At 43.3% G+C, this 20,607-nt stretch overlaps 1 protein-coding gene across 1 annotated transcript in view; it reads left to right on the forward strand.

The window, feature by feature from the left end:
- Positions 1 to 19,076: 19,076 nt before the first annotated feature.
- LOC121002458 (leucine-rich repeat and death domain-containing protein 1-like) overlaps positions 19,077 to 20,607 on the forward strand; it is a 39,598-nt gene continuing 38,067 nt past the window's right edge. The window contains exon 1 of the mRNA XM_040433913.1: positions 19,077 to 19,174. The gene's annotated coding sequence lies outside the window, so the exon portion shown is untranslated. The remainder of the gene's footprint in view (positions 19,175 to 20,607) is intronic.

Here is a 20,607-nt window from a genome sequence, read left to right on the forward strand (position 1 = left end):
TGAAATTTAAATATTGAATGGATACTCCAATTCCCGCATTTGTATTTATGTGTATCTTCCTTTTTTGCTTTGATATACATGGTTTTACGTTTGTATATGACATGGATTGGATGGAATTATTATGCGCACACATGTGAGTGCACGTCATGAGGAGCATACTTGTTCTCTTAAAGGAAGGTGGATCAGTAGAACAGTAGGTTATGACTAAGACTTGATTTTGAAATGCGTCAACCTGTTATGGCTCGTGTTCCTGTACTTTTAATGTATACCGAATCAAACTTGGATTTTAACAGCGGACGACTGGAGGATTATTTTCCCTATTGCAAGTTTCCCGGTCTGCGAGCTTCGTGCATGTCTTTTCCTAGCTGCGGGTGAGCTAATGAATTTTTATGTGCATTAAGCTAGTTTTGCATTATTAGTTCCGCCATGCTGTTCCATCAGAGAACAGCCTACCGGAACTTTGTATCTGGCATTGCCATATTTTTCCGCAATGCCTGCCAGCCCCGTTGACTGTAATAGGAACCAGTGGAGATCCGGGCTCTACCCAGCAAATATGCCATGATTCAGCCGGAAAAAAACGCTGGATCCATATCATCTATAAAGTCTAAAAGGTTTTGCTTTAAAGAAATATACCCTAGTGGAAAGTTATTGGCTCCAAAGGCAGTGTGATATCACAGCACTTGCTTGACAAAAAAAAAGTATGATGTCACAGCAGTGTGTCTAACTGAAAGCGGACGGAAGCACTCTAGTGATATCTCGGTGGCCAGAATAGCGGTATAGAATTTTGATGACCATTTACGCTTTCTTGTGACATGAAAACAAGCGACAGAGGCCACTCTGCCAATGCTTTGGTTAATTGGCCACTTGCTGTTTGAATTGATTGTCCTGGGTGATGTCAACCAGCGGTACAGTAAGTGAACGTGTATGCTCAGGTCACTCTGCCCTTTCCTGAGTGTGTATACTGCTTCAATTCCGTTCCTACTTCTCATACACTGAAGGCTGAGCACCCTGACAGGAACAAAGAGCAGGATCACAACCCTCTTTCACGTCATTACTATCTATTCCTGCTCTACAATAGGTAGTACTGGAAGAAGGAAGGGAAAAGACACTAGGCCTCACCGCTAGGGAAGGAAAAGGGTTACCACCTATAAAACCCTATTCCTGGCCCTAACTCCTATCCGTATGGGCACCTCTCGATGGTAGAGATGCCCATACACAGGAATCTAGAAAACCCTGGTGGCCCTCAGATGCCCTAATGGTAATGACAGGGCAGAGACTACCCGCTCCTTCCCTGGTGAAGGAACCAGCATCTCGCTGAGGCCTAGTAAACAACAAAGGTGGGGGGGAATACAAAATACAACAAACGGAACACTTAACTTCTGAGACTGATGGATGATGGATGAACAGGACTTCAACTAGAACCACACTCCAGCTCTTCCAAAAACCAAATGAAGCTATCCAGAGCAAGGAATGATAGGTAAAGTCAGATTAAATAGGGGGAGGTAAAGGTCACACGATCCACACTTGAACAGGAGGTGTGGACATACAAGCAACACACAGACAAAGTGAAACCAAAACCAAAAGAGGCTGTCAGATCACTAATGTGCAGATAATCTTTCAGACTTCTAAAACCTGTCACCGGTGTGACAGTATTCCCCCTTCTACGGGTGACCTCTGGCCACCCAGGACCGACCTTATCAGGATGAGCTCTGTGGAATGCTTTCACCAGACAACTAGCATTAACATCGGTCGCTGGAACCCACATCCTCTCCTCTGGTCCGTACCCTCTCCAATGAACGAGATACTGGAGGGATCTCCGGAGAACTCGGGAGTCCACAATCCTGCTGATCTGAAATTCTAAATTGCGATCCACCATGACAGGAGCAGGAGGCAAGGAGGACGGCTCAACAGGTTCAACACATTTCTTTAACAACGATTTATGAAAAACGTTATGGATTTTCAATGCCTGAGGAAGTTCAAGATGGAAGGCTACAGGGTTAACAATGGCAGTGATCTTATATGGACCAATAAATCTTGGTCCCAACTTCCAAGAAGGTACCTTAAAGGGAACCTGTCACCAGTTTTATGGTGTCCTAAGGGCAACATAAATAAGTGACTGATTCTCTTAGCACAATGCTGGGTCACTTTCTTTAATTGACCCAGTCAATCTGCCAACATCGTGTATTGAAAAGCTCCAGCTGATAATGATGAGTCCTGAATATTCATGAGCTCCTGACTCTTCCCGCCCACCTGCTGCTTAATGACAGTTTTTTTCCATATGAATCAGCAGCAGGTGGGCAGGGGAGTGGCTATAGCTCTGAATTAAATATACGCTGGACTCAATGACATCACGCTGGACTCAAATCAGCTCATTAGCATGCGGCATGTGGCATCTTTGTGTGTATGTTATGAGGTAACCATCTGTCACATTAGTAAGTGAATACATCTAAGGAACTGTAACGGACCGTTTCAGCAGACAAGGGGTTAAAATCCGTTTAGGCGATGTGCCCCTTTCTGAGAGACAGGCCCAGCTACTGCAGAACACCAATGTCCCGAACTGGATACAAAGTAGCACTCCAAACTGGAACCTCACGAATAGCTGCTATCAGACGAACAGGAATCAGCTTACACTCCTGGCAATCAGTCTCTAACAGCATACAGCGGATCCCCCCAATAACGAGACAATGCTCCGTGTTGAGGGTCAAGCAGTGGTCTCAGGTGCTGGCACACCCAGTCTGGTTTTTATTACAGTCTTTTCAAATACAGGACCGCCCACAGGGAGGTATAAAACAACCAATCACATATCAGTTACATCCCACATATTCCCTCCCCTTATACTGAGAGGAATCTCAATTATACATACAGTTAAACATACTTTCTACCCAACTTTCATAACTCTAAAACCATACATCACATTCACATAAAAATTACATATTCACAATCAATCCATTCAGGGGAACAACATATTAAAAAATGCCATGAATCAGACCAGGGGTTCAAAAGTTAGTAAAATATCTTTTGGGCCCTGGCTGGCACATGGCTATCTGGCTCAAACCGGTTTTACAGAGCCCTCTTTCCTGGAGACAATGGGAAAATAATCCAATTATATCCAGGGATAGAGGCAGACTCCATTGAGCACATGGTTGCAAAAAGACATAAAATACAATAAAATACACAAGGTTACATTTACTACATAAAATAAAGACATGCAACATATCCCCAGATAGCTTAGGTCTGAGCGCATATTATTGAATGGTGCTCAGACCACACACATACAGTTCAATTGCCATGGAGCTAAAGTCTTTCCCATAGTCTTTCATTATATGAATGGGCTCCATGGCATAGCTATCTGGGGTATCAGCGCTCACACAGGGCAAGTACCGAATGACCCCACTGTATTTAAAGGGCCAGAATGAGTGACATGCACTCTGTTAGGGCCGAATACGGTTTTTAAAGGACCCAATCTTCCAGGGCCATAGTCCAAAGGCAGCAGGCGGGCAACCAGGCTTCTCCAATGCAATGTGGCGAGATTGCTCTCGTCACAGGTACTTTTTAGTAGTTAAAGGGATTCTGTCACCTCTCATAACCCAAATTCGGATTTTAAACCAGTCATGCTCCACAGCTTACCTTGAATCGGCTGAGCTTCATCGTCGTGCCCAGTGACGTCCGATGCTCGCTCTTCCCTCAGTCTCCAGCAAATCACACTGGCGCAGCCCTCAGTGGGTACTGCGTCTGCGCGAGACTTCGCTCGGCCATCAGGGAGGGGGAGGAGAGGGCTGAGACGCCGTGGGCGGTTAGGGATTCTGGAGGAAGGCGTTTTGGGCACTGTAAGAGGGGCGTTACTGGGCACACAAAGGGGAACATAACGCCCCTCCGGGCACCTTCAGGGTTAATTTGCATAATTATAAAAGTCGTTTTTCTGCAAAACTACTGGACGGATTACAATACAGAACAGCACAGCCGATTCAAGGTAAGCTGTGGAGCATGACTGGTTTAAAATCAGAATTTGTGTTATGAGAGGTGACAGAATCCCTTTAAATGATTGTATATAATTAGTTAGATTATAATCAAATATCCACATGACAGGTTCCCTTTAAGTTTAATGTTTCTTGTAGACAGCCACACAGAATCACCCACTCTCAGGTCCGGACCACTCATACGTTTCCTGTCAGCCGCACGCTTATACCTGTTGCCCATCTTTTCCAAGTTATTTGGGATTTTCCGCCAAATAGAAGACAAAGAAGAAGAAAATCGTTCCTCCTCAGGAATGCTAGAATTATGAGCACCAGAAAATGTACCAAACTGTGGATGGAACCCATATGCCTCAAAAAACAGCGACTTATCAGTGGATTCCTGTCTACGGTTATTTATAGCAAACTCAGCTAATGACAAAAATGAAGACCACTCTTCCTGATTCTCTGAAACAAAACATCTCAAGTAAGTCTCCAGATTCTGATTAGTGCGCTCCGTCTGTCCTTTCGACTGAGGATGAAAAGCCGAAGAGAAGGACAATTGTACACCCAGACGAGTACAGAACTGAGTCCCTCTATCGGACACCAAATCAGAGGGAATGCCATGTAGTTTCACGATGTTGTTTCGACAAACACCTGCGCAAGAGTTTTAGCATTGGGTAGACTAGGTAATGCAATAAAGTGTGCCATTTTACTAAAACGATCGACAACCACCAGAATCACAGTCTTTCCCATGGACAAATGGGTCCAAGGTCTGGACAGGATGGGCAATGGAAGCAGAGAATCTACTCCCAGGGTGCCCAGCAAGCACCGTACAGTGATGTTACTCGAACACCTTGTGACGTAATTCAGAGGGAACAAACAACTTCCCCTGAGGACAAGAGTCCGGAGCATCCTCCTGTGCCTCCAACACCCTGGCCTCGAGATCAGGATAAAGAGCGGATATAACCACCCCTTCAGATAAAATGGGACTAGGGTCATTAGACTCACCCCCCCAGGAAAGCTACGTGACAAAGCATCCGCCTTGATGTTCTTAACCCCAGGGCGGTAAGTGACGATGAAGTTAAATCTGGTGAAAAACAATGACCATCTGGCCTGCCTTTGGTTCAGTCGCTTAGCCGACTCCAAGTAGGCCAGATTCTTGTGATCCGCAATTACTGTAATAGGATGAATTGCTCCTTCCAACCAATGCCGCCATTCCTCGAACGCCAACTTAATGGCCAGCAATTCCCTATTCCCCACATCATAATTATTTTCAGCAGTCGAGAGCTTTTTAGAGAAAAATGCACATGGGCGCCATTTACTGGGTGAAGGACCCTGCAACAATATTGCTTCTACCCCTACCTCAGACGCGTCAACCTCAACAATAAATGGCTAAGACACGTCCGGTTGAACCAGAATAGGGGCTGAAGCAAAATATTCTTTCACAGCAGAAAAGGCCTGTAATGCCGCATCAGACCGGATAGAAATATCAGCACCCTTCCTAGTCATGTCTGTTAAAGGTTTAACCACCGATGAATAGTTCAAGATAAATTTACGGTAGTAGTTGGTAAACCCCAAAAACCGCATAAGCGCTTTCCGATTTTCGGGTCGATCCCAGTCCAACACGGCACGGCCCTTCTCGGGATCCATACGAAAACCTGAGAATGAGAGCAGGTAACCCAGAAATTGCACTTCCTGTACAGCAAATACACACTTTTCCATCTAGCATACAACTTATTCTCTCTTAGGATCTGTAACACCTGTCTCACATGATCCTAATGAGTCTCCATACTAGGCGAATAAATTAGTATGTCATCAAGGTATACAACGACAAACCTCCCCACCAGATGATGAAAGATGTCATTGACAAAGTGTTGAAAAACCGCAGGAGCATTGGTTTTCAAAATGACCCTCAGGGGTATTAAATGCGATCTTCCACTCATCCCCCTCCTTGATCCTTACCAGATTATATGCCCCCCTCAGATCCAATTTAGAGAACAACTTGGCACCGACAATCTGACTAAACAAATCCGGAATCAAAGGATGGGGGTAAGAATCATGGACAGTAATATGATTGAGCTCACGGAAGTCCAGACATGGTCTCAGGGTACAATCCTTTTTCTTTACAAAGAAAAATCCAGCAGCCACTGGGGACTTGGATGGTCTAATATGTCCCTTTGCCAAACTCTCGGTGATATACTCTCGCATAGCCTTTCTTTCGGGTTCCGAAAGATTATACAACCGAGATTTGGGCAATTTAGCTCTGGGAATAAGATTGACGGGACAGTCATACTCCCGGTGCGGAGGCAACTCCTGATTACCACTCTCAGAAAACACATCAGAAAATTCAGAAATTAAAGAGGGTACAGTCTTAGTGGTAACCATAGAGAACGATGCATTAAGACAGTTATCCATGCAAAAATCACTCCAATCGAGAATCTGTCTCGTTTGCCAATTGATGTTAGGGTTATGTTTGCTTAACCATGGTAAGCCCAACACCAACGGAGCAGGCAAACCCTCCAACACATAACAGGAGATAGATTCCTGATGCAAATCACCCACTCTTAAATGAATGTCATTCACTACCTGCGACAGGCATTTTTGGGCGAGAGGTGCTGAGTCAATTGCAAAGACAGAAATACTATTCTCTAATGCATTAGTAGTCAACCCGTGAATGCGTACAAACTGTCCATCAATCAAGTTAACTCCTGCCCCACTGTCGATAAATGCTTCGATTTTCACAGTTTTGGACTCTAGCGCCACCTCGGCAGACAGGAGAAAATGGGTACTACCAGTAAAAGACAAAAGTAGGTTTTCTTGCTCCTCACCCACACTACCAATAGTAATTTGGGGATGAAACTTTTTTTTCTTTTTGTTTACACCTTGATGCTGCAAGTACGGACAAATATTCACAAAATGTCCCTTCTTGCCACAACAAAAGCAGACTCCTTTCACATGACCCAAGCTTTTGCCAGTAGTTCCAGGAGTAGCTCCTCCTAACTGCATAGGCTCATCACAAGGCACAACCATAAGTGTCAAAGGAAGCAGTACTCTTATTGGACAGTACGTCCTGAAGGTGAGGACCCCTAGATCTCTCCCTCAGGCGTCTATCAAGCCGTACAGCAAAGGACATAGCTGCTTCCAATGACTCAGGATTTTCATGAAAAGCCAATGCGTCCTGCAGTCTCTCAGAGAGACCCTGGCAGAATTGGCTATGGAGAGCAGAATCGTTCCACTCTGTATCCGTAGCCCATCTCCTAAATTCAGAGCAATAGGTCTCCGCAGAACGTTCTCCCTGCCGCAAACCCCGTAACTTGGTCTCGGCCCGAGAGATCCGATCCGGGTCATCATAGATAAGACCAAAGGCTCTAAAGAATTCATCTACCGACCGGAGGGGTGGTGATCCGGTCGGCAGAGAAAAAGCCCAAGATTGGGCATCCTCTTTAAGCAATGAAATAATCATACCCACACGTTGACACTCATCACCAGAAGAGTATGGACACAGCCTAAAGTATAATTTACATGACTCCCTGAACCAGATGAAATTGTCACTACCCCTGGAAAACCTGTCCGGGAGAGCTACCTTCGGTTCAGAGCAGGCCTGGAACCCACCACCGGAACCAGCAGCCTGTGGACTCTGAATCTGCAAAACCATCGCACGGAGGTCTGCTACCTGTAAAGTCAGATTCTGCACCTGTTCGACCAGTGCAGTCATAGCATCCATCCATAGCTGCACAGATCAGAACTAAAAATGGCGGTATTGGCTCTGGATAATGTCCCAGATGTAGTAGGGGAGAACACCAAAAGACACCGCTAGGGAAGGAAAAGGGTCACCACCTATAAAACCCTGTTCCTGGCCCTAACTCCTAATCGCATGGGCACTTCTCGATGGTAGAGATACCCATACACAGGAACCTAGAACACCCTGGTGGCCCTCGGATGCCCTAATGGTAATGACAGGGCAGAGACTACCTGCTCCTTCCCTGGTGAAGGAACCAGCATCTCGCTGAGGCTTATTGCTGGGAGGTCGCTAGAAAGTCGCTGTGGTGCAAAACTGAAAGTACTGTCCATGCTGCCCACCCACTTCCTCGGCAGTTGGCAGCCAAGTGAATCATCCCCCGCCCACCTCAGCTGCTATTGGCTGGGAGGGAGAGGGCAGCACTGCCATTGGCTGCCTGTGTATTTCAGCCTAGCAGGCCGTGCAGAGGCAGAAAAGAACGCGGCTTAACATCAGGAAACATTGTTGAGCGCCCCTGCCACCACGCCTAGAGGAAGAAGGCACGAGGACAGAGCACATTAGAACTATAAGTACCTTTTCTATATGCGATGCACCCCTGACCAGCGCCCCCTGCATTACATGTACCCCTGACCAGCGTCCCTTGCATTACATGCACCCCTGACTAACGTACCTTGCGTTACACGCACCCCTGACCGCCGCATTCTGCGTTACAAGCAGAATAAGTACTATTAGTTGCACACACCAGAAACACCCACAGGGTTATTTCACAAAAGGGTGAAGAGTTTGGAGAAGTCAGGAGAAGTGAACAATATAGGACAACATGGCTGATTTGAAAATAATTCTCCAGTTCAGCTCACTTTCCTATTCAGTTATGTTGTCCTACATTGTTCCCTTCTCCAAACTCTTCACCCTTTTGTGAATAAACCTGTGAGCGTCTATTCATTGGTCTTCTTTAGTGACCTGTTTAAAATATGGGATTTACACAGCCCTGGTGTTTGCTGAAACTGTATTAACCACTTCACATCCCCCCATAGGATATAAACGTCCTATGGGTGGATGTTTATCTCTGAATGGACGCTCTGGAACGTCCATTCAGAGATGGCAGCTTCACGCTAATCGTGCAGCTGCCGAGCAGGGGCCCCGCTGTCAGTGACACCCTAGAGAGAAGGCAGGGACAGTTCTAGATAGCTCAATGAGCCCTGTGTATACAGATAAGGAAGCTGTAACGGATCTCCTGGCACCCCGACCGGGTACCTCTGTCGAATGATGCTCCTAGTGCTTCCAGAGGACTCAAAGCACTCCACTTGACACCGTAAGCACTGCAGACCCCACGAACCGCCGAAGCTTGGTTGAGGTCTCGACGTCTCCTACCCACCCTGGACCTACGACAAGGCTCCAGGCTCCAGTGGGTGAACCTCTCCTAAATCCAGAGAGCAGGAACAACTCTTACAAGAGCTAATAGTATCGCCAGGGGAGTATAGCAAATCTTCAGTGTATAGAAATCCCCAGTGTCGATTAGTTACCCAAACACCAGCCTCAACATGATGAAGGGTAAAACAGGAACTCTTTATTGAACACACAAGCATTGACATACACATTTTCCAACAAGGTTACCACCCCCGTGGACCTGGTTGGAAACTGAGGACATGACATAGCAGCCAATCCTTTACAGCTTTACAGTTTAAACACTCCCATACAAAATCCTCCCCTCTGCCTGTGACACAATTACCCCACAAAATGGGTCGATGTAATTATCACAGGCAGGAGAATACACAATGTCTTCTGTCCTGGAGACAACCGAGGAGTAACTCAATTATCTCTCAGGACAAAAGGAAATCGCCAATACACACGTGGGGACAATAGGACAGACATCACTACTCAAATATACAATGTCCCACCCCTTACAGTACACATAGACATTTAACATATCCCAAAATGGCACAAATTAGACCAGGGGTTCAAAAGTTAGTAAAAGTCCTTTGTGAACAAAGGAAGCATGGCTGATGAGAGGGCCCATAATCCTAGGGCAAGAGGCTGGTAACCAGGCCTCTCCACCACCCAGTGGCGAGGTTGGTTTCATCACAGAAGCGCTATGCGCTTATCCTGTCCCGGCCCGGTGGTCATGTGACTGCCGGGGTCGGGAGAGTGCAGGAGCTGTCGGGTCTTCCATAGACCTCAATCAGCCCTGCACTGAGGCTGTACAGTGTTGTATAAATATAGGTAAAAGAGGAGATCCAGCTTCCAAATGACCATATAAATGCTTTAATGAAAAACGTGCCAAAATCCGGACATGTACATCAGGTCTACGCGTTTCAGATCAACAAATTCAGATCTTTACTCATGACAACATGATGGTGTAAGACACTGACCTTAAATAAAGGGCAGGTCAGACATATCAGGTGGACACAATCAACACATAGCTCCACCTTTAACACATAAAAACATATGCTAAAAAGAAAAAGAGGAAGATCTTCAAGGGAAACAAAAGAGTGTACCACGGTCAATAATGCAATATAAGATCATGCCTACGGTTAAGACCTGTTGGTACACAAGTACCCATAGTAAAGATCCAGTACGATTCTCTATTTAAAAGAACTTTCCTATGATCACCTCCACGTTTAGGAAATTTAACCCGTTCCACTCCTTGCACCACAAGGCTACTGGTATCACCTGCATGACAAGCCGCATAATGTGAACTGACCGCAGAAACGTTTCGGGTCAGCGCATGTGGAATGTCAGAAATATGTCGGCGAATTCTACAGTAGTTTTAAGGCTGTTGGAAGTACAGCCTATGTACTGTAGGCGGCATGTCATGCAGGTGATACAGTATACCACAAAGCTGGTAGTGCAGTTGATATATTGTTTCAAAGTGAAAGTTTTCTGGTTGGATGCAGAGACAACAGTTTGGCCAATAGAAAGGTGCTTGCAACAAGTGCAGATACGATGTCCGCACTTATAGTTGCCTTTGAAGCGTTGCCAACTCTGCTGTGTCTGCAAATCATCCATGAACAAACTGGGGCTGAAACGTTGGCCCAGAGTTGGAGCTCGGCGAGCAATGCATTTAATATTTGAGCTGAAAACATCAGACCATTGCTCGTCCATACGCAGCAGGGACAGATTTTTTCAGATTATATGACGGATCTTATTAAATTCTGTACTGTAGCTCGTAGAGAAAACTGGGGCTCTAATCTTTGGGAACTGACTGTTGAAGTTAAGACAGCTAATGGCCCTATTCTGTGGAAAAACTAAGTCTATCCGTGGTTTGGATTTAACTTGTACCGCGGCCTGTGTCAGACTGCTGTTGCTGTAACCAGGGGCAACAAGGCGCTCAGCAGCTAGGTTGAGCTCCTCCCTAAAGCCTGTGTCACTAGAGCAATTCCGTTTGTGGCGTATGAATTTGCCTCTGGGGATATTGCGTACAACATGAGCAGGATGACAGGGGGACGCGAACAAAGTACTGTTGCCCGCCGTCTCCTTGCGGTAAGTGCGGGTGACTATATTGGAGTCGGTAACATTGCCCTCCAGGGTCAAATCCAAAAACGCAATAGATGTGCAATTGAAGTTAAGAGCAAATGTCAGATTCAAAGTGTTGTTATTTAGGTACTCCTCAAACAGTGGTATGGCAGTATGGTCACCTGACCAGATGAACAACAAGTCATCAATATAATGACCATACCACCGTATTGAGGGGGCCCAAATATTGTGATCTGAAAAGAGATGACAGGATTCCCACCACGCCATGTAGATGTTGGCCATGGAGGGCGAGAATTTAGCCCCCATGGAAACACTGGTGCGTTGGAGGAAAAAGCGGTGGTTAAACATAAATACATTGTGTTTAGGAAGAAAAAAGACAACATCGCATATGTAGTCTTGAAATTCTACGCTGAAATCAGCATAGGTATTCAGTAACCATCGTAAAGAGACTATGGCTGCATGATGAGGGATGACAGTGTATAGGGATGTGACATCCGCAGTTATCCAGACATACTCCGGCTTCAAAAAATAAAATAAAAACTGTGTCAAAAAAAGCCATTTTTGTCACCCTACATAACAAAAAGTGCAACTCCAAGTGATCAAAAAAGCGTATGTCCCACAAAATGGTACCAATAAAACCATCACCTCATCCTGCAAAAAATGAGCCCCTACATAAGAAAATCGCTCAGAAAATTAAAAACTATAGCTCTCAGAACATGGAGACATTAAAACATATTTTTTTTGTTTAAAAAATTCTATTATTGTGTTAAAGTGAAATAAATAAAAAAAAGTATGCATATTAGGTATCCCTGCGTCCGTAGCAACCAGCTCTATAAAAATATCACATGACCTAACCCCTCAGATAAATACCGTTAAAAAAAAATATTTTTGTCACTTTACATCATAAAAATTGCAACACCAAGCGATCAAAAAGGCGTATGCCCCCCAAAATAGTACCAATCAAACCATCACCCCATCCCTCCAAAAATTAGACCCTAACTGAGACAATCGGTCAAAAAATAAAAAGAACTATGACTCTCACAATGGAGACACTAAAATATGTTTTTCTTTATTTATTCAAAACTGCTATTATTGCGTTAAAGTCAAATAAAAAAGAAAAAGTATACATATTAGGTATCGCCGCATCCGTACCAACCAGCTCTATAAAAATATCACATGAGCTAACCCCTCAAATGAACACCGTAAAAATAAAAACAGTGCCAAAAAAGCCATTTTTTTTGTCACCTAAGATCACATAAAGTGCAACACAAAGCGATAAAAAAGGCGTATGCCACCAAAATAGTGCTAATCAAACCGTCACCTCATCCTGCAAAAAATGAGATCCTACCTAAGACAATCGGTTAAAAAATAAAAAAGCTGTTATTGTGTAAAACTTAAATAAGAAAAAGTATACATATTAGGTATTTCCACGTCCGTAATGATCTGCTCTATAAAAATTTGTAAAATATATATATATATGTAAAAATAAATAAATAAAAACTGTGCTAAAACAACCAATTTTTTGGTCACCTTGCCCCATAAAGTGTGATAATGAATGATCAAAAAATCATATGTACCCAAAAATAGTACCAATTAAAACATCAACTCTTCCTGCAAAAAACGAACCCCTGCACAAGACGATCGGCAGAGAAATAAAAAAATATGGCTTTCAGAAAATAAAGACACAAAAACATTTTTTTTCCAAAAATGCTTCATTATGTAAAACTGAAACAAACAAACAAAGTAGACATATTTGATATCATTGCAACAACCTGCTCTATAAAAATAGCACATGATCTACCTTGTCAGATGAATGTTGCAAAAAATAAGAACAGTGCCATAACAGCAATTTTTTTGGTTACCTGGCCTCACAAAAAACTTAATATAGAGCAATTAAAAATCATATGTACCCCAAAATAGTACCAATAAAACTGGCACCTTATCCTGTAGTTTCCAAAATAGGGTCACTTTTTGGGAGTTCCTACTGTAAGGGTGCATCAAGGGGGCTTCAAATGGGACATGACATCTAAAAACCAGTTCAGCATAATCTGCCTTCCAAAAACCATATGGCACTCATTTTCTTCTGCGCCCTGCTGTGCGCCCTTACATCAGTTTACAACCACATGTGGGGTGTTTCTGTAAGGCCTCTTTCACATGATCGTTTTTTTCCCCCGTTTACGGGCCGCTTTTTGCGGTCCATATACGGTCCGTATACGGAACCATTGATTTCAATGGTTCCGCAAAAAAAACGGAATGTACTCCGTATGCATTCCGTTTCCGTATTTTCGTTTTTCCGTTCCGTTTTAACATAGAACATGTCCTATATTTGGCCGCAAATCACGTTCCGTGGCTCCATTAAAGTCTATGGGTCCGCAAAAAAACGGAATGCATACGGAAGTGCATCCGTATGTCTTCCGTATCCGTTCCGTTTTTTGCGGATCCATCTATTGAAAATGTTATGCCCAGCCCAATTTTTTCTATGAAATTACTGTGTACTGTATTTGCCATACGGAAAAACGGAACGGAAACGGAAACACAACGGAAACAAAAAACGGAACAACGGATCCGTTTAAAACGGACCGCAAAACACTGAAAAAGCCATACTGTCGTGTGAAAGAGGCCTAAACCGCAGAATCAGTGCAATAAATATTGAGTTTTGTTTGGCTGTTAACCCTCGATGTGTTAAAGAAAAAAATTGATTAAAGTGGAAAATCTGCCAAAAAAGTGAAATTTAGAAATGTCATCTCCATTTTCCTTTAATTCTTGTAGAACATCTAAAGGGTTAACAAAGTTTGTAAAATCAGTTCGGAGTAACTTGAGGGGTGTAGTTTCTACAACGGGGTCATTTATAGGGGGTTTCGACTATGTAAGCCCCACAAAGTGACTTCAGACCTGAACTGGTCCTTAAAAAGTGGGTTTTGGAAATGTTCTTAAAAATTTTAAGAATTGCTTCTAAAATTCTAAGCCTTCTAACGTCCTACAAAATAAAATGACATTTACAAAATGATGCCAACATAAAGGAGACATATGGGGAATGTTAAGTAATAAATATTTTATGAGGTATCACTTCTGTTTTAGAAGCAGAGAAATAGAAATTTAGAAAATTGCGAATTTTTCAAAATTTGTGGTAAATTTGGGATTATTTTATAAATAAAGGTGAAATATTTAAAATTTACCACTGTCATGAAGTACTGTATTTTTCGCCCTATAAGTCGCACCTGCCCATAAGACGCACCTAGGTTTTTGAGGAGGAAAATAAGAAAAAAAATATTTGGGATCTGTAGATGACACACTGTTATGGGGGATCTGTGGGTGACACACTGTTATGGAGGGGATCTCTGGGTGGCACTGTTATGGGGGATCTCTGGATGGCACTGTTATGGGGATCTCTGTATGGTACTGCTATGGGGACATCTGTGGATGACACTGCTATGGGGGGATCTGTGGATGACACATATATAGCATCTTATGCTATGTGCCATCCACAGATCCATAACAGTGTCTCTGCAGTGTGAATTACCTGATTACAGGGGCTGGGGGCCGGCATCTGGATTAGGAATGACAGCAGCCCCGCTCACTGTTGTATAACCTTATCTAGCCTGTAGGCATTGTTAAGATATAATAATCATGTGTAATCCATCTGTATTACTTACAACATTAAGTTCCGTAGCAGAGAGGAGGGAGGAGGCAGGCCGGGAGGGTGGGCGGGCGGCGCGTCACTCACGACATCATGCGCCTGCGCCGCCCACTTTATGAATGAAGCAGGCGGCACGGGCACGTGACGTAGTGAGTGACGTGCCGCCCGCCCGCCCTCCCGGCCTGCCTCCTCCCTCCTCTCTGCTATGGAACTTAATGTTGTAAGTAATACAGATTGATTACACATAATTATTATATCTTAACAATGCCTACAGGTTAGATAAGATTATACAATTGTTATAGGAAAAGTTTCAAGCGGCTCACCCACCAAAGTAGAGATGAAGTAGGTGCACTACCCCTCTGGCTCACCCACAGCCTGTATATATATCAAAAGCTAAAATAATGTGTGAGGGGACCACTCTGTTATCAGGGCCACATAGACCATCTGTCACGGCCTATGGTGTGCGTAGTGAAATTTTTCTTCACTTGGTTGCCCGTGACTACGTTTGGTGTTGTATGCATGTGGTGGCAGTGTCTCGGCCTTCTGGCTGATCCCCAGGACATGGTTGCCACGCATGCCGTTGCCCGCGGCAACAGGTGAAGTGTGTGTTTATGGGTGTACTTCCCCTTTAAGTGTCCGTCTTCCCTTGCCTTGTGTTGGAAGGGTTAACTTCCTTCCTTGTGTGTGAACACTGGGTGTGTCTGCGTGGGTGTGGCTACTTTGGCCTATATAGCCTCTGCTGAGAGCAGTAGTCAGAGGGGTACTTCAGCCATGGTCTGCTGGAGTCATCCTCCTACTTTTATACCATCTGCCAGCGAGGGCCACCCTTGTGGTCATAAACAAATGTTATGTGATGTTAAGTTTATGTTTATGTGGTGTCTGTTATTAGTGCAGCTATGGTTCTGGCTTCCTGTGTGTTTATGTGTGCTGTGTCCTTTTATGTCTGTGTGTGGACTTTAGCACTTGTGTCCAGGGATCCAGTCAGTGTGTCTGTGGCAGGTAGGGGTGGAAGTCTTTCACTCTCCTGCCATATCCATAGTCTGTTTATGTTTATATCCCCTTGCAGCTCGACCAGTTTAGACTCCTGTTTCTCCGCATTCAGGAGGAACAGGTGGTCTACCCAGCTCCTAGTTCAGGGATCGGCGGAGGGTGAGTAGGGATCCGAGGTTCCTGAGCATGAGCCCTCCTACCTTCAAGGTCGGCTCATGCAGCTAGGAGTCAGGGTCAGATTAGGGATGCGTTAGGAGGTGACCTGCTCCCTAATTCTGTGGTCCTGGCCGAGCAGCGACTAACATCTCCTGGCATCGCACGGCTGAGGGGTTTTCCCCATCCTCAGCCGAGACACCATCAATCATAGATTTGATTAAAAATTTATTTATTGTGATGGTAAATACAAAAAAAATAAAAAAAATTAGCAGCAATAATTATAAAATCAATGGATCCAGATCAGCATCAGATATCAAGCAACAATAGAAAAAGTGCTATATGAATTGGCAGCAATATACTAAATATATAGGAAGCAATAAATCAGCAGCAATGGAAAAGTGCTAGGTGCAGTAACAGCAATACAATCAATAGATCCAGATCAGCAGTAGATATCAAGCAACAATAGAAAAATTGCTATATGTATTGGCCGCAATATATCAAACAGCACCCACAATGCTATATATACCAGCAGCAATTAAGCAGCAGCAATGGAAAAGTGCTATGTGCAATAGCAGCCATATGGATCAGCAGCAATATCAATGGATCAACGGCAGTCTTATGTGCATCAAGATAGAAGAACCAGCAGCATCAAAGTCCCAATATGAAAAAATCGTATCAAAATCGTATATAACAAATTGTGATATAGACAAAATCGTAGTAAAATCTATCCAGTGATAGCTAAGGTGCAATGTCCATCTGTATTGAAATCATGTGGTAAATCGATATCTAAATAGCCTTCTCTGTTCTATATTCGCATCCAGAATTAAATTGCACAGTTTGTATGTACTTTACCACTCCACGTCGTATGTAGCTTCTCCGATATCTTTCTAACTTTTCAGCCTGCTAGGACCTCCGCGGCGTCCCACGTGATCCAGCCGTCTTCTCGTGGCGTCCCACGTGACAGCAGCAGGAAGCAGGGCGTGTTTTAAAGATCTTGTAAACTTCTCCGCTCCGCTATATCGGATCGATTGTTATGCTTTGAATAATTGTTAATCGCTCCTGTATCTGAACTGTATATTTTGGAGTGTAAATTTGATTGCTGTCCTTCTTTACCAAACGCGTTTTGGGGTCAAAAGAACGCCCCTTCCTCAGTGGTGGACAGCAAATACGATAATGTTCTTTTTATAGGGTCAGCAATCTTTTCCTCACAGGTGATTTCGAGAATGGATAATCCACAAAATCTGGATTTGCGATCCAACTACTGGCATTATGTTCACAATATGACCCTCATTTTTTATGTCTTTCACTCAAATGTCTTACATATTGTTGCTTATTCATACACGTATAATAATTATATTGAAGATAGTGATTAAAATAAACATAGTAGTTATATTAAAAAATAATTATACTAAAAACCGCACCTGCGTTTTTGTGCGTTTTTGATGCGTTAGTCAGGAATTTTGTGTGACACTCTTTACATCCTTTTAATTTTGTGTGACACTCTCTTTTCATCTTTCTAGTCTCAATCACATTCTTATCATATCTAATTTCATGTCCATATCGCTCACTTTCCATGTTCACATAGCTCTTAGATCACCATATACTCGTATCAATTTTGTTGCTCTTTTACTTACCGTATATATTTCAATAAAAAATTCGATAAAAAATTCGATATAATATTTATCCAATCTCTAAAATTCGATATTAATAAAACTCTCATTCTTTATTCCATTAAACCTCTATGATCGCACATGCCTATTTTGGTGCGTTATCCATACGTTATTTGTTAAAAAGCTCTAAAAAGCTATACACACTATATTCTGTAAATTTTCTTCCTGTCTATGAATCTTTTGATGAGGGTTTCCATAGATGTGGACGCTGTTATTGCTGTAAACGTAGTTCCTTTACAAAGAAAACCATAAAAGCACAATCCACACAAAACGCATTCAGTTTAGAAATCAAGGAAGGATTAACATGTGACTCGACTGATGTGATATATCTGATTCAATGTTCTTGTGCTAAACAATATATAGGGAGGACAAAAAGACCAATGCACAAAAGAATAGCCGAGCATATGAGGAATATAAAGAAAGGCTATGAATTATACTCCCTTTCAAAACACTATAAGGAAAAACATAATTGCGACCCCTCCAGCCTTATATACATGGCTTTAGAAAGGGTAAAGAAAACCTGGAGGGGTGGTAACCATATAGCACACATGTCAAGAGTCGAGTCCAAGAGGATTTTTGAATTTGACAGTATGATACCAAGAGGTTTAAATGCAGAAATGGAGATATTCGGTTTCCTGTAAGTGGGGTGGCAGTCCACTGGTGACGAGACATCGGCTGTCTGGCTGTTTATCAGCACCCCGATCTCTCCTTCCCGGCGGACTGCCCCCCACATTTACATCTCATCAAAAGATTCATAGACAGGAAGAAAATTGACAGAATATAGTGTGTATAGCTTTTTATAGTTTTTAACAAATAACGTATGGATAACTCACCAAAATAGGCATGTGCAATCGTAAAGGTTTAATAGAATAAAGAATGAGAGTTTTATTAATCCTAGCGATATGCCCCCATTGTCTGAGATGGGAAAACCCCTTTAACCTCATGACAAGTCCAGCATTACATCTACTTGAGATTGTTTTTTATATTTTAGGGCATGGAGATTAGTATTGTGTGGCTGCATATATTAAACCTGCTTTCCTAGTGCTGGTATTCCCATGTAAAAGGTTTCTCTGTAGGACAGAAGAATCAACTGAGTGTCCCCATTCCTCCTCGTACTTGGGGTTGCTAGGGGAAAGCCTGAAATAAATGGGCTTCACAGCATACCAACACACAGGCTCCTGCTCTCCTGGTTAGCTACAGCCCATTTAAATCTGGTTACTCCAGGGGCAGCCATGCAGGGTATTAATGATGACAGTGACAGAGTGGTATTGTAGGTTCTGGGAGAATGAATGGTCTGGGAAGGGCTATAGCACAAGTAAATACCTACTGACCACAGGCAGAGCAGGCAGGTCTGCACAGCTCACTTGACAGGAAAGTGTTTATGTACAGCTCACCATAGTGACCTGTCATCTACTTGTATCTCCCATCACTACAATCTATGAGATCCTCTGCTGAGCCTGGCAACCATACAGCATGTTCCTCCCATGGTTTGTCACTCAGCATTTCAGCTGTTAATGTGGAATTACCTTCTCCTCAGTTCTACCGAACAATCCAGGTAAGTGCAGACTGCTTTAATGCAGTAACTGAAAGCATTGTCACCTGGGTCATATGCTTGCTACAAGTAAATGTGCCCATGTATAGCTTTTTTTTGCCATATTTCCTTTTAATGTTTTTTTATAATACAAAGCTCCAAATCCTGTGTTTAGACATAAAGTTGAAACAGTTGTCTAATGAAGGCATACGGACATTATAGATGGGTCCCTGAGTAGTGATGAGCGGTAGGGGCAATATTCGAATTGGCGATATTTCGCAAATATTTGGTAGAATATTCATCATATATTTCGCGAATATTTTCTTGATCGCGAAAAATCAGCAATGTAATATTCATGTAATGCGTGCAAGATACAGGCGTGGGTCACTATAGCTAAATTTTTCAAGCTGCTAGAAGTTTCTTCAGACTGCAGAAAATGGTTGGCACATCAGAACATTACAATAGCTTTATATACAGATAGAGTCCTCAAATATATTCACGATTGCGAAATCGGCACTAATGATGCGAATATTTTGGCGCAATACGTGCAACTTCACATTTTAACAGGTCTGACTACTTATTAGTGATTGGTGCACTAAGTATTGTTGTGAACTTGTGACATCACAGCACTATGTATGTAGCATGTACAGTTGCAAGAAAAAGTATGTGAACCCTTTGGAATGATATGGATTTCTGCACAAATTGGTCATAAAATGTGATCTGATCTTCATCTAAGTCACAACAATAGATAATCACAGTCTGCTTAAACTAATAACACACAAAGAATTAAATGTTACCATGTTTTTATTGAACACACCATGTAAACATACACAGTGCAGGTGGAAAAAGTATGTGAACCCTTGGATTTAATAACTGGTTGAACCTCCTTTGGCAGCAATAACTTCAACCAAATGTTTCCTGTAGTTGCAGATCAGACGTGCTCAACGGTCAGGAGTAATTCTTGACCATTCCTCTTTACAGAACTGTTTCAGTTCAGCAATATTCTTGGGATGTTTGGTGTGAATCGCTTTCTTGAGGTCATGCCACAGCATGTTAATCGGGTTGAGGTCAGGACTCTGACTGGGCCACTCCAGAAGACGTATTTTCTTCTGTTTATGCCATTCCGTTGTTGATTTACTTCTATGCTTTGGGTCGTTGTCCTGTTGCAACACCCATCTTCTGTTGAGCTTCAGCTGGTGGACAGATGGCCTTAAGTTCTCCTGCAAAATGTCTTGATAAACTTGGGAATTCATTTTTCCTTCGATGATAGCAATCCGTCCAGGCCCTGACGCAGCAAAGCAGCCCCAAACCATGATGCCCCCACAACCAGGGGTCGAGTCGAGGGGGAACGCCTGGGAACGGCGTTCCTGCACTTTTTTCATGGCAGGAACGCTGTTCCCTTTCAGGGCAAAAGGACCAGGAGGGGAAGCGGTGAAATCAGATTCACAGGGGGCGGA

The sequence above is a fragment of the Bufo bufo genome, chromosome 5 (assembly GCF_905171765.1).
Source record: "Bufo bufo chromosome 5, aBufBuf1.1, whole genome shotgun sequence".
Taxonomy (NCBI): Eukaryota; Metazoa; Chordata; class Amphibia; order Anura; family Bufonidae; genus Bufo; species Bufo bufo.